Raw genomic sequence first — 15,936 nt, forward strand, 5'->3', positions numbered from 1 at the left:
CCATCTTCATGATCTTTAATATTCTTAAACCAATTGTTATAGTCACTCTGTCAATACAACCTGTTGATGGTCTTCCATTCTTTCTCTGACCTTTCATATTTCCCAGCATTGTGTCTTCTTCTAAGAGTGAGTTCCTCCTGGGAACATATCCAAAGTATGTGAGACAAAATTTAACCATCCTTGACCCTAAAGAACACACTGATTGCACTTTCTCCAAAACCGACTTGCTTGATATTTTGGCAGTCCATGGAATATTCAGTACTCTTCTTCAACACTACAGCCCAAAGATATCTGCTTTTTTCCTTAATTCAATCTTATTCATTGTTCAACTTTCATATACATAAGAGGTAATTAAAATGATCATGGCTTGCATCAGGCACACTTTAGTCTCTAAACTGAGGTTAATTTTCTTTAGAACTTTGGAGAAGACTTTGACAGCAGATATTCCCAGTGCAAAATGCCTTTTAATTTCTTAACTACTGTTACCTATGTAGCTCATAGGTCAAATAAAATTAAATCATTGACAACTTCAACCTTTTCTCCATCTGTTACACTATTGCCTATTTGTCCAGTGGAGATGATTTTAAGATGTTTTTTTAATGATGAAATGTAATTCATATTGAATGCTGTAGTCATTGGTCTTCTGAAGTAAGTGTTTCAAGACCTCTTTATTTGTCACAAAGTTATATAATTTGTATAATTGCTCCATAGGAGTCAGACTGACTACTACTATGTAAAAAGTAAATTAAGAAGCTCAATATCAGTAGTCTAAACCAGATCAGGGGCTCACTATGAAACAGATTATCAATTACTCATTTGCAAGTTCAAATTGAAGTTAAATTTTTTAAAAAGTTGTCTATGAGGACCAAAATATATCCTTGAGTCTATTTTACCTAAATTTAGAACCATCTCAACAATAGATTTGACACATTGAACAGTAATGGTCAAAGGCCAGAGGAGGTGTGGAATATGAAGACCATCATCCGTAATAAAATCAGGTCATTACAAATACAGAAGGGAAAGAAAAGACTAAAATTAATGTCAGAGTTTCTGAAAATTGCACTAGAATGAAGAGAGACCAAATCAAAGGGAAGACTTGTTGAAGTAAAAGATGAAAACATAAAATTTTAAAGGGCAGCTTGTGAATGCAAAGCAAGGTGTTACAATGCAGTGCTCAATGAGCTGAGGTTAGAAAGTTGAAAGAGAGGAATATAATCAGCATAACTCAAGCTGAAAGACCTGAAAAGCTAATTCAAGGCTCAAATAGAAACACTGGAGGATTTTGTGCACAAAATCTTAAATTATTCAAAATAAAATGGAAGGAGTACACAGTCTCTGAACCAAACACAATTGGTCAACACTGAAACATTTCAGGAAGTAGCACATGATCAAGAACGGATAGGAATGCAGAAAGAAGTACAAATTACACTGAAGGGATTAACAAAAATACAGCCTAGAGATTGAGAATAATAATTGGCATATTTCAATACTTCAAATGAAAACTTGGAGATGCTTATTAGTGTATGAGGAGAAATTTTGAAGACAACTAGCCAACTCCCTGCAAAAGATCCACATTTTCTCTCATTCCTAAGAAGATAAATCACCAGAAAGTGGAAATTATTGAACAATGTAATTAATATCACATGCAAGTACAATTTTCCTGAAGATTATTTAAAAATATTGGAATGGTACATTGACAGGAAACTGTCAGAAATGAAAATTAATTTAGAAGAGACTGTGGTACTAGGGATATCATTGCCAATGTTGGAAAGATCTTGGCAGATAGCAGAGACAACCAACGTAGAAAGAGCAATGGCCATGTGAGGATGGCCATGTGTGACCTTTACAACTTCACAAAGGGTTACTGTGCCTGTCAACAGCATCATCAATATAAAAGCAATTCCCATGAAGTTAGACATGTCCCTCATGTTCTACTCACCTCAACACCAGTCTCCCTGATTTACCAGTTTCACAATCCAATGTGATGTCTCACAGACCACAAAGAACCACATTGTGGAAGTCAAAAGGTTATAATCCAGGTTAGTAGTAGAATACATTCAAGACAGCTTTGGACATGCGTTCACAGGAACCTCAGCTTTGGACATGCGTTCACAGGAACCTCAGCTTTGGACATGCGCTCATAGGAACCTCAGCCTTGAGACTTGTGGCTTTAGGATCCTGTTACAAAGTTCTCAATCCTGTCAATATTGGCCTTCTCCTCCTCCTCCAAAATTGTTGCATTAATTTAGGCAAAGGCTTTTCTATTAGCTCTGGTTCTGTCCATGGGGAGCAGTAGTCCCAACGTCTACTCTGTCTCACATTTGGTCTTTAGTTCTCTGCTGTGGCTGAAATGGTTGCTTCTCTGGTCCTGAAGGATGAGTTGCATTCTCTTGCTGCTGTGGCTGCTGTTGTGGCTGCTGCTGTGACTGCCTCTTTGTAGAAAAGGGAAGATCATTCTCTTCCTGCTGCTGGACAATTCAGTTTAGTGGTGCTACTAGCCAATTCCTTTGTGGATTGGTGAGATAGCATAATATGCCCTATACACATATTTCTGCCCATCCAAACGGTTAAGTCAGGCTGGAAAGTGGGACTGAAAGACAAACTCTTAACTTTATAACCAGAAAGATGTATATTTGTGTTTCATTGACTGTGCCAAAGCATTTGGCTGTATGGATCACAGAAAATTATGACTGACATTGAGAATGAGAATCTGACACTTAATTGTTTTTATGAAAAACCTAAACTTAGACCAAGAAGCTATTGCCCAAACAGACTAAGGGAATACTTCATCTTTTAAAATCAAGAAAGCTATGCATCAGAGTTGTATTTTTTTTTTCCTTTTTCCATACCTCTTAAATCTATATGTTGAACAAATAATCTGTATGGGAGTTAGGATGCAAAAATGTATATTTTTTATAGCAAGTTTTTATTAACAAGAAAGGCTTCCTTTAATTTACTTAATTTATATTTTTAATACTAAATAGGATAAGATGCTCAGTAAGCCCTCGTGTTTTTATTAATTTACAGTCTAGTCCAGTTTTGGCCTCTGAATGCAAATGCTTGCTGTATGTTTATATTTTAATAGGCCAAAGTAAAATTATTAGCTATTTTTAAAAGGTAACTATGTTTGAAACTTTTTTTATCATTAGAACATTACATCTTTTCCAGAACAATTTACAGGAATTACACAAAACAACTGTTATCAAATAACAGTATTCAGCAATGTTTTGTTTAGCTGAAATGTTAGTTTCAGTTGTAAAAACCATCTCTAGGTACAAAAAATAATCAGAAACCTTATTGGCTTTAACTTGCTTTTACAAATGTCCTAAGAAATCTTAAGCTAAACATTACTTTGAATACAAAACCCCAATAACTTTTTAATAACTTGGCATCTGATCTCTGTAACTTGTGTACACGCATTAAGTCGTCCCTAGGAAATCAGGCTGGTTAACACATTAAGTGTTAATAAAAATAAAGGCAACAACTAATCAATCACCTTGTAACAGAAACAAAGCAACAATTTCAAGTATTGGTGGCATTAGTGCTGACACACTAACACAGTGCTCTGCTAGAAAGGAGGATACAAAGACTGGATTGTTTTCTGACTGCAGCTGCCCTGTGGCCGCTCCAACAAGGCTTTCTCCTAAAGGAAAGCTGCAGCACATCAGGTTCAATCAGCGCTTAACAGGAGCCAATCCTGGTGGGTGTCTTCCCCACCACCCCCTACAACCTGCACTGGTGCTGTATTATTAAAAACATTAAGTACCTGAAATTTATGCTTCATCAAGAGAGTGTTTGAGTAATTTCCAATGATGTACAGCTCTTTGGGTAAAGAAAGTTCTGTGGTGGCAATTATGTAAAAAAAGTTATTTAAACAATGTGACACATCAGGTATTAGCAATCACAGAGCCTTGATCTGGACACCTGGTCTCTTAAGTTAGTCACACTGTGAAATGCTAAAAGATGTGCCCAGCTGATCTGTGAAGTTTACAGAGCTGCAGAATTCAGGGAATGACTACTTTTCTGTTAACCTAACCAGCCCATATAGAGCACACGAAATCAAAAGACTCTGGAAGGCATTACAGATGCAATTAATGAATGGGTAATGCTTTTTGACTAAGTTACCAATTATCGGCAAGCCAATACAGTACTTTTAAACACAATAGAACCCTATCTTGTTGGAATTATAGATTATTTTGGTGAAAAGTTTCTCTCGAGAATTCTCACCAAAATACCAAATCAAAACACTGGTTTGAACAGAATAATTGAGGCAAATCAATATTGCTTTGAAAAGTCCCAATTTTTCCCTTTAAGTGAGTTTCTCGGTGAGTGCCAGCAGCCTGTGGACCCGAGTGGCCCGGCTTTATTATGGTGCTGGTCAAAACCCAGCAGAATTCCCACAACCTGGAAGTTTCACCCTTTAATTCTAGGAGACTCAATATGGCATTATCAATTTCAGTGCACTTTTTCAATAATCGTTACATTTCCACAAAAACACTGGATACCTCGGAATTAGACTGTCATCAAACAACACTATTTTTTTCAATGATCCCTTAGTTTGAAGCCCTGCACCTCTTTGTTTTTATCAAAATCGCACAGACACTGTCCAGCTTACTTTAAAAAAAAAAAGTCCACCTAAAAGAGTTGTAGTTCTTAAATTACCAATAAATACACCACTGGCTTGGAGGCTTGGGGCCTGCCGCTGTGCCTCGTGCCACTGTCATTTTTCTCCAAACACTGCGGCTGCCATCGTGTCCTTATGCTTCCTCTAGTGGAGGCCGTCAATTCTTTAATCTCAGCGTTTAATTTGTTTATTACCCATTCCATGGCTTCCCGACCTTTACTAGCGTTGGAAGAGATGGTACTCGCCATCGGACTTTCCAGGTAGCTGCTGAGGCTGACGCCCTTGACGGTGATGATGGCTTCCTGAGTGAGAATCGTTTTGCCCGGGTGCTGAGGATGAGGCTTGAAGATGAGCCTTTCGTCCACGGAGACCATATTTGTAAAGGAAATATTAGTGGACTTCAGTTGCATTGTTTTCTCTACTGGGTCAACTACAGAATGCTCCTGCACGTAGGTCTTTGTTCGAGTTGCGCTGATAAGAGATAGCACCACAGAGGGCTCCGTGCTCAGAAGCCTCTGGCTGTGCAGCCTGCCCTAGGGGTCCACGTGCCTGTGCAGGACGTCCACGCCCACCACGCTGGGGTTCATCGGGTTGCGGTATTTCTGCATCGCAGCCATTGTGACATGCTCGGAGGTCCAGATCTTCAAGGCACCAGCGACCCGCACGAGGACCCGGCGGCGGCACTAGGGGCCAAGGAAGCCAAGAGGCGACCCTAAAATATATTTTGGACAGAGAGTTTGATCTACTCCTGAAATGAAATTTTCCATTAAATTCATAAGTAGAAAATTCAACCTGTGATTATGAATGCTTTAAGTTCCCTCCAACACAGTGACCTGAGGCTGGGAATGCAGGTGGCTGATATTTTCCAGTTCAGGCCATAATTAACATATACATTTATTTTAAAACTTATTTGTATTTCCCTAGCTTGTATATATCTCCCTCAGGCACTCAGGATGTTATTGCTAATATAGCTGAACAAACGTGTTTCTATGAAGCTAGTGGTCCATTACCACTAGGCACAGTTGTTTTAGAGACAATTAGAAAACATTTGGGGTGGGAGTAGGGGAGGCAGCTGTTGTTATTATTTTATTTTTTGTAGTGCGATTAACCATCTAGAAAAGAAATTTAAAGCTATAATAAAAGGCAAACATAAGAAAATGGAAGTTAAGCCAAAAGTGATGTTTTAATAAAATGAATTAGGTAAGAGAAGGATCAAAATAGGAAACATCACATGAAGAGGAGAAAAAACTGCAAAGGAAATAGCTCATGAAGATGACTAAGGTGAACAAGGTGTGAACATTTGGAAAATAGAGAAGTCTCATTAAAATAAATTAGGGAATCTCTCAAAATCTCAGCTAGAAGAAAAGTGAGTCATATCAATCTCTCCACCTACTTCTTTCTGTCAGGAAGCTATTTTGGACATTGAGGCCCATTTGAGAATGAAATTTACGTTTTAAAAATGAAAACCTATTTGCAGGAGATGGTGACTCAGTAGTTGGAGGATTGTTCTCTAGGGAAAGCAGTTGAAAATATATTACTAAATGAAATTGACCCCAGGAGACACAAAGTAATAGTTTGAGAAGACTGGAAGTAGTGAAAAAATCTGTAAGTGGCAAGGCAGTGGAGAATGAGAATGAGGATGAAAGAAAAGACTTGATTTAATATGTGGGAAGGATTCCAACATACCAAATAGGCAGCATGTTGAGACTTAGCAATTTGTAACAGTTCTAGGAGTTAACTTCAGTCATGTCAGAATTGGAAGAAACTATTAAGCTAATAAAAGAATCCTAGTCTAGTATCAAATTCCGATTTATTCTGATTTTTCAGATTTCTCATTAGAGTTGGAAGCACTTGCAGTGGCAGGGATAAATCTAAATTCTGAGAATTGACCATGGGTTTGTACTTTATTAATAATACCAATATTATCTAACATTGCAATGACAAACTTCAGTCAACTGCTGCACTCTATTGTTTTATGTTGCAAACCGGACGCAGAAAGAAAGCAGGAGCAGGGACACGAGGAAATGAGGTCCCCTCACAGCTTAGCACCGTGAAAAGGCCCCTTTCGTAGTCTCCCTATGGTTTTTATTTCGTTTCAGCCAATCATCCTAAAAAAATTCAATCTCTGGAGACTGTATTTTCCTTAAACTTAAGTGTTGTCTGCATAACGATGGTTAAGCTTAATCTTTAAACTAAGACCAAAGTTCATAGATAGCGACCCCTCTGGTAGGAGGCTGGGCAGAATTCTCTGTTTGCAGGGGGCATCCAGTATCTCCTTCGGGGGGCTGGGCGGAATTATCTGTTTGCAGAGGGTGCTCAGTCCTGTCTGGACTCTGACCTCAGGTGTGGCCCTGCTGTCACTATGCTGGGGAATCCACAGTTTTACATATGTCTAGTACAATTGAAGAGGCTCTGGTCACCTAGTGACAAGGAATGGTGCTATTAACCTAAAGGCAGGTGGATCAAATCCACCAACTGGTTCAAATGAGAAATAGGAACAATTTCCTTTTGTGCAATCTGTAGACCCTGAACAGTCAGCTATTAGTCAGCTCCAACTTTATGACAATGAGTTTGTGTGTTTTTTTTAATACAATTAAATGAGGTTTATTTCTCTGAAATGTTTGACTTTATCCTTTTCCTGTTATTATGATTGCAGTCATTCTAATTAATATTTCACTAACTGCCACGAGTTGCAACCTAATCATAGCTAATCTCCAGCAGGCTTCCAAAGGCTGTAAATGGTATGGGAGAAGAGTGCCCATCTTTCTCTGTGGAGCCACCAGTTGAGTTTAATTATCAGAGAAGAGATAAGATACCTTTAAGTTAACAACACAACTCCTTATTACTATACCACCACAGCTACCACTGTCATTCTAATTACAAGACATTTATATCATTATTAAATATTTTGATGTCTCAAATGTGGTGTTAATACAAAAAAAACAATTAAAAATTGATAATTACATTAAAATTATAGAAAAATACAATAATCACTTCATTACAAATGTTTGGTCCATGAAAAAGATGTTAATAGATCTGAAATTCAGTCCCCTTGTGAAATGATGATCATTTATACTGCTTGTTTTTGATTGCCTTCAAGTTGAGCATGACTCATAGGGACTCTATGAACAAAAGGCCTAAAGCCTTTCTACAACTATTGACATTTGTCAAAGTTCATAGAGTTTCCAGAGGCATGTTATTTAGGAAGTGGATGCCACTACTCCTGCTTCCAAATCTGTCATAGTATGTTATTGTTGTTATGTGCCATTGAGTCTCCTGTGATGTATAATGACCCTATATATAGCAGCTCTGAACCATTCCCTGTCCCAAGCCAGTCTCACTAATTCCAACACACCAACACCCATTGCCCCAGTTACTGTCTCAATCCATCTCATCCGGGGTCGTCCTCTCCTGCACTGTCCCTCCACCCTTCCAAGCATGATGTCCTTCTCCAAGGACCGATCTCTCCTGGCCACTTGCCCATAGTAAGTGAAGTGGAGCTTCAAAATCCTCGCCATCAAGGAGAAACTTGGTTTCACCCTCTCCAAGACAGATTGACTTGTTTTCTTGGCAGTCTATAGTATATTCAAGACTCTTCTCCAGCACCACAACTCGAAGGCATCTATTTTTCTTCTGTTATCTTTAGTCATTGTCCAGCTCTCTTAAGCATAATAATTTGGAAGACCATGGCCTGGATTAGGCACATCTTTGTATCTAGACTGACGTCATTGCTCTTCAGCACTCTGGAGAGGTTCATGACAGCAGATTTTCCCTATGCAATTTGTCTTTTGATTTCCTGACTGCTGGTGCTGATTTAGGGATCTGAGCAAGCTGTAATTGCTAAAAACCTCAATTTCTTCTCCATTTAATATGGTGTTTACAATGGCCCAGTGGTGAGGATTTTTCTCTTCGTTATGCTGAACTTCAATCCAAATAAAAAACTATAGTCCTTGTCCTTTTGCAGCAAGTGCTTCAGGTCTTCTTCAGTTTCAGCAAGCAGGGTTGTGTCATCTGCATATCATAGGTTGTCAATGAGTCTTCCTCCAATCTTGATGCCACATTTCTCCCCACAAAGCCCTGCTTCCCAAATGATCTGCATACAGATTAAAAAGGCCTAGGGACAGGATTCATCCCTGATGTAATTCTTTCCTGATTTTGAACCATGCAGTGTTTCCTTACTCTGTTCTGAGCACTACTTCTTGGTTCAACTATAGGTTTCATATAAGCACAATCATGTGTTCTGAGATTACTATTTTCTTAAAGGTTAGCCACAATTTATTGTGACCCACACCGTCAAATACCTTTGTATAGTCAATGAAACACAGATAGACATTCTTCTGGCACTCTCTGCTTTCTGCCATGATCCCTCTGACATTGTCAATAATGTCCCTAGTAATACAACCTCTTCTAAACCCAGCTTGTATTTATGGTAGTTCTCTATCAATGTACTGTTCAAGTCTTTTTTGGATAATCTTCAGCAGGATTTTTCTACTGTGTGAAATTAGTGATATTGTTCAAAAATGTCCACACTCTCTAGGGTGACCATTTTTTGGAATGGGAATAAGTATGGATCTCTTCCAGTCATTTGGCCAAGTAGTTGTCCTCCAGATTTCTTTGCACAATGTGGTGAGCACATTCAGGGCAGCATCTGTTTGCTGAAATATGTCAATTGCTTAGGTTTTCCTAAAACTAATTATATACACAAACCAAAACAAATCATTTTCTAATCTTATATGACACTTTAATTTTTACTATTATGAATTTGTTTCTTCATGTTAGTTAATTAGAATATTATCTCTGTAATTGTTATTCATTACACTAATGTCTGTTATTCAACATGCATTTTCAAGGGTAATATACTTCAAGAAGTCTTTCATAATGTTTAATAATGTCATCTCTATGTTATATTTTTCCTTTGAATCTTGATATAATTTTATTTCTACATTTATCAGCAAACTGAACTTATAAGTAATCCATGGTATATTTTAGTTATTTGTAGTAGATGCTGTGTGGTACTATACAGAATTTCACCCATGAATGTTTTATTATTCTAGCTTCTAGAACTACATCTAGCTCTTAGATAGTTTCAACATTGAGGACCACTTACAGAGTGTCTCTTCCAATCATCTCTTCCAGATAGCCTGCATCACAACTGATCAACATGAAACTATAAATGGTCAGAGCCCTTACCTTAACTAAAGACAGCTTTGAAGGATCATCTGGGCTTATAACTTATTTGTGGATTAGCTGCTTAGTCCACCGTTGAAGTTGCATCACAGAATAACTTGTCTCCTTACCTAACTCAGTTTGCTTCCTTCTTTTAATCCTAAAAACATTTTCCAGAAAATCTGTATGTTAGTCTTTATCTCATAATATATACTACATGTGGAATCCAAACTGTAGTATTAATCATTTATTCAGTGATATATTTTTAACTGTTTTTGAGGTCAAAGTTAACTGCCTTTTGAGTAAGAAATGGGTCTAATTGAAGAAACAAAGAAGATTTTAGGATACACTTAAAAACCGAGAATTCAATGAATTGAGTTATGGACACACACACACACACACACACACACACACACACATTAAAAATAACCAAGATTATTATAACTTTCCGTAATCTCATGTTGAAATAAAAAAAAAAAGTGCCATCTCCCAAATAAGGTAATCTTTCAAGTTCCCAATATGAATGCACGATGATCAAAAGTTCACATACAAGTCTGAACTTTCATAAATAGTTTCTTCTCACTTTTAACACTCCTGAAATAACAGATGACTAATCTTTGTGAAATTTGATTTCAATCTCCTACTGCCTATGTTATAACTTAAAAAAAATGTCTTAATTAAAGGAGAACTGTTGATTAATGGCTTAGGAACAATTGACTTTTCAAAAATGTCAAAATACGTCGTTGTAAAGAAAGGTTTTTATAACTACAGACGTCTACATTCTCCTTCATTCTAATAGATTTGATACTGAAGCTATAAAAAACAGGTTTCCTTGCTTGTGAAGCCCACTACAACTATATGAAATGAAGAGATCATTCTGAATGTTCAGTATTTAAAAAAATATAAATCATAATTATATAAACTTTATATAAAATCATAATTACATAAACCCTATATAACATCTGTTGGCTTTAAGTGATTCTCAGCTTCCCCTGATAATACTGTTGTATCCTGAGTTCTCATAAAAGGTGTTATCTTAATTCTTGCTCCTCATCTAATTGAAATAATCTTCATATCTCTTTGCCTTGAATCTCAGATAATCTGATCATATTAACAAACACTTCCTTTTATAATTATCTTCCCATTATCTACCCTGCCCTACCACTCCTAATCTACATCCAGGACTTTCTTGAAAAATTTTGTTTTCTTGAGTCATGCCATCTTCTCCATACTGTTGTGGCATTCCATAAATTCCAACACATACTGGCTGCAGAGGACAGGGTACAACTGCCCAATAGGCCTTCCTGCAGTCCAATATTTAGAGAACAGTTACAGGATCTTTTTGTCCCAGGAGCTGATAGTTATTGATTTTTCAGTTAACAGACAAGCTATTAACCACAGCGTAACTAGGGCATAGTATCCAATTAGTTTTGATGCTTTAATTTATTTATATGTCTTGTTTTATTTTCCTATTTTTGTGCTTTATTTTTTCCACTAGTTTATTTACCAAACGCGAATACAAATTTGAACAAATTCTTTCAATTTCCCTCACCCCCCACCAAATTGTACAACCCAATGACTAATCCCCACCTTCTCTGCCTGCACATCGACATCCCTCTGCTTCCAGCCTCTCCCACCCTTCCTGAATACTTATACTCATTCTACAATAATGGTTTTATATAATTTTTATCCGTGTGGGACTGAGTTAGTTCATTCAGCATAACGTTCACCAGTCCCTCTAAAGTTAGGTAATAATTTACAAAATTATTGCTCCTGAGTGCTGCATAGTATTTCTTTGTGTGAATATACCATAATTTCTCAATCCATTTGTTTGTGGTTGAATATTTGGGCTGTTTCCATGTTCTTGAGTTGGTGAATAATGCTGCTACGAACATTGGTGTACAAATCTCAGTTTGTGCCTCAGTTCTCATATTCTCGGGGTATATTCAAAGTAGTGGAATACCTGGGTCATATGCCTTTTTGATCAATATCATGTATATGCTCTCAAAATTGAACTATACTCTTCTGATTATATTGATTCTGCATGTAGAGAAGGTTACCATACTCTAATATTTTTACTCTTGTATTATCATAAGTTATTAGCAACAACAGCAACTTATTTCTCACTCTAGGTTCTTTTTAACCACTCTTGTTCTGGCCACTACTCCCTAACTTTGCAGGTGTCTTCTATGTTACCCAAACTGTTAAACTTCACAGATAGCAAGAATGCAATGATCCTGAGACATTTTTATTAAGACAATTACTTTCTAGTCTGTTTCAACCAAAGTAAAACTCATAGTTTATTTACGCATAAAGAAATGTTGTTGTTATGTGCCATCGGGCCCTTTTCGACTCATAGCGACCCTATGCACAACAGCCCTAAACCCTGCTCTATCCTGCTCCAACCACACTGCCTCTGACACACCCATCCTGATTACCCCAGTCACTGAATCAATCCATCTCATAGAGGGTCTTCCCCTCCTGCACTGTCCCTCCACCCTCCCAAGCATGATGTCCCTCTCCAAGGACCCGTCCCTCCTGGCAACATGTCCAAGGTATGTCAGATGAAGCCCCAGAATCCTTGCCTCTAAGGTGTAGCTTGGTTTAATCCTCTCCAAGATGAATCTGTTTGTTTTCCTGGCAGTCCGTGGTACATTCAGTACTCTTCTCCAGCACCACAGCTCAAAAGTATCCACTCTCCTTCTGTCCTCCCTAGTCATTGTCCAACTCTCTGATGCATAACAAGCGATTACAAATACCATGGCCTGTATCAGGTCCACTTTAGTCTCCAGAGAAACACCGTTGTTCCTGAGTACTTTAGAGAGGTCCTTAACAGCAGACTTTCCCATCGCGATACGCTTTTTGATTTCCTGACTACTGGTGCCAAGAGTGTTGACTGTGGAGCCGAGCAGACTGAAGCTGTGAACAATCTCAATCTCTTTGCCATCCATCCTGACGCTGCCAATTGGTCCAGTGGCGAGAATCTTTGTCTTCTTGACATTGAGCCTCAGTCCATACTGAAGGCTGCAGTCCTTGACCCTTCGCAGCAAGTGCATGAGGTCCTCCTCAGTTTCAGCAAGCAGGGTTGTGTCATCTGCCTAATGCAGATTGTTAATAGATCTTCCACCAATCCTGATGCCACAATTCTCCTCATAGAGCCCAGCTTCTCAGATAATCTGCTCTGCATACATGTTGAAAAGGTATTGGAGACAGGATGCATCCCTGGCGTATACCCTTCCCAATTTTGAACCATGCAGTGTTGCCCTGCTCTGTTCTGACTACTGCCTCTTGATCCAAGTACAGGTTTCGCATTAGCACAATTAAATGTTCTGGGATTCCCATTCTTCTCAGAGTCAGCCACAGTTTGTTATGATCCACACAGTCAAATGTCTATAAAGAAACACAGACAGACATTCTTCTGGTATTCTCTGTTTTCAGCCAAGATCCATCTAAAATCAACAACAATATCCCTAGTACCACGACCCCTTCTAAACCCAGCCCAGAAATAGAGGGTTTAATTATTTATTTAATTTCTTACTTTTCACTTGTAAAACAAATTCTAACACTCTAACCCTTGACTTTTTTCCCTATATAGCAAAAAAGTGACTGAAATAAAACTCTGTATAGGAATGTCTTCATAACCAGTTACATTTATGTCAGTTAGTCCATAGGCTAATTGCCAACAAGTGACACCAATCAATGGCATTCTATTTTCCTGATTCCGTAATTTTCCTGGACAACTACTTCATTGATTTTACCTCTTCTTCCCAAACCTTTTTTGCCCCTCAGTCAATTTTTACATATAATAAATTTGTTTATCATTATTCTGAAGGAAGAAAAATACTTAGAATAATTCAAATTTTTTCTACCATCCCAGTTGTCAGGGAACTGGACCTAGTATTTCCTTTGTCTTGTGCCTCAAAAGAAAAAAGAAACAAATAGGCCTGATTTTACATAAGGTCCATTAATGTTTCCATTTATTTCTTATCTTTTCTAGAAAATCTTAGGAATTCTTTCTCCTTCACTCCTCTTCCTTTTCTCTTTTTTTCCCTACATAATTTTTCCATTACATTAAAATATGCCATAAATTATTCTATTAAAAAAAAAACCAAATGCTAAATAAAAATCTTTTTTCACCTTAGAAAGACAAGATCTCTCATAATGTGTGTGTCTGTATGTGTGTAGTTGTTGTTATGTGCTGTCTCATAGCTGCGACCCATAGCAACCCTATGTATAAAAGCTCTGAAGCCTACCCTATCCTGAGCCACTCTCACTAACTCCAACACCCCTCCCCTACTGCCCCAGTTACTATATCAATCCATCACATCCGGGGTCTTCCTTTCCTGTGCTGTCCTTCCACAATTCTGAACATAATGTCCTTCTCTTAGGATCAGTCTCTCCTGGCATGTCCAAAGTATGTGAGATGAAGCTTCAAAATCCTAGCCTCAAAGGAGAAACTTGGTTTCACCCTCTCCAAGAAAGACATGTTAGTTTTATTGGCTGTCTATGGTGTTCAAGACACCTCCAACACCACAACTCAAAGGCATCAATTCTTCTGTCATCCTTAGTCATTGTCCAGCTCTCTGATTCATTGCAAGTAATTACAAAGACCGTGATCTGATCCAACACACCTTGGTCTCTGTACTGACATGGTTGCTTCTTAGTACACCGTAGATTTACCTAATGCAATTTGTCTTTTGATTTCCTTGCTGCTGGTGCCAAGATAAGTGTGTTGATTGTGGAGTTAAGTAAGTAATAACTGACAATAACCTCAATCTCTCTCCTTCCCCCTCACCCTGCCAACTGATCTCTTGGTTTTTTGTTTCTAATAATAATTTCACATTTAACATATAATTGTGCTAATATGAAACCTATACTTGGACCAAGAGGCAGTAGTCAGAACAGAGCAGGGTAACACTGCATGGTTCAAAATTGGGAAGGGTGTACGCCAGGGATGCACCCTGTCTCCATACCTTTTCAACATGTATGCAGAGCAGATTATCCGAGAGGCTGGGCTCTATGAGGAGAATTGTGGCATCAGGATTGGTGGAAGATCTATGAACAATCTGCGTTAGGCAGATGACACAACCCTGCTTGCTGAAACTGAGGAGGACCTCATGCACTTGCTGCGAAGGGTCAAGGACTGCAGCCTTCAGTACGGACTAAGGCTCAATGTCAAGAAGACAAAGATTCTCGCCACTGGACCAATTAGCAGCGTCAGGATGGATGACGAACAGATTGAGAGTGTTCACAGCTTCAGTCTGCTCGGCTCCACAGTCAACACTCTTGGTACCAGCGGTCAAGAAACCAAAAAGCGTATCGCGATGGGAAAGTCTGCTGTTAGGGACCTCTCAAAGGTACTCAGGAGCAACAGTGTCTCTCTGGAGACTAAGGGGCGCCTGATACAAGTCATGGTATTTGCAATTGCTTGTTATGCATCAGAGAGTTGGACAATGACTAGGGAGGACAGAAGGAGAGTGGATGCTTTTGAGCTGTGGTGCTGGAGAAGGGTACTGAATGTACCATGGACTGCCAGGAAAACAAACAGATTCATCTTGGAGAGGATTAAACCAAGCTACTCCTTGGAGGCAAAGATTCTGGGGCTTCGTCTGACATACTTTGGACATGTTGCCAGGAGGGACGTCCTTGGAGAGGGACATCATGCTTGGGAGGGTGGAGGGACAGCGCAGGAGGGGAAGACCCTCTATGAGATGGATTGATTCAGTGACTGGGGTAGTCGGGATGGGTGTGTCAGAGGCGGTGCTGTTGGCGCAGGATAGAGCAGGGTTTAGAGCTGTTGTGCATAGGGTCGCTATGAGTCGGAAATGACTCGACGGTACATAACAACAACAAGAACATATAGAAATTAAAAGCGTTTATTTTTTTCACTAGGGAACTTACTTTTTCTACAGACTTCCCAAACTTAGTGAATCTGACAGCTGAGGCCAAAATCCTTGAGTCATTTTTTGACTTTTCCTCTGGTTTTCCAAATAGAGTTTGCTAGCACAGAGTCACTGTATCAGAAGGAATTGGCTGACACAGAAGAATTTCATGAAATGACATATGAGCAAGAGCCTATGGTGATGAAAGAGGACATTCAAATTGCTCTGAAGGAATTGGCAAGAAACAAGGCTCCAGGAGTTGAC

At 38.7% G+C, this 15,936-nt stretch overlaps 1 pseudogene; it reads right to left on the reverse strand.

Annotated features, from left to right (window-relative positions):
- Nucleotides 1–4,720: 4,720 nt before the first annotated feature.
- Nucleotides 4,721–5,241, reverse strand: LOC102876859 (annotated as a pseudogene).
- Between the last annotated feature and the right edge of the window lie 10,695 nt (nt 5,242–15,936).

Source organism: Elephantulus edwardii, unplaced genomic scaffold (genome assembly GCF_000299155.1).
Source record: "Elephantulus edwardii isolate Elephantulus edwardi_28Jun2011 unplaced genomic scaffold, EleEdw1.0 scaffold00382, whole genome shotgun sequence".
NCBI lineage: Eukaryota > Metazoa > Chordata > Mammalia > Macroscelidea > Macroscelididae > Elephantulus > Elephantulus edwardii.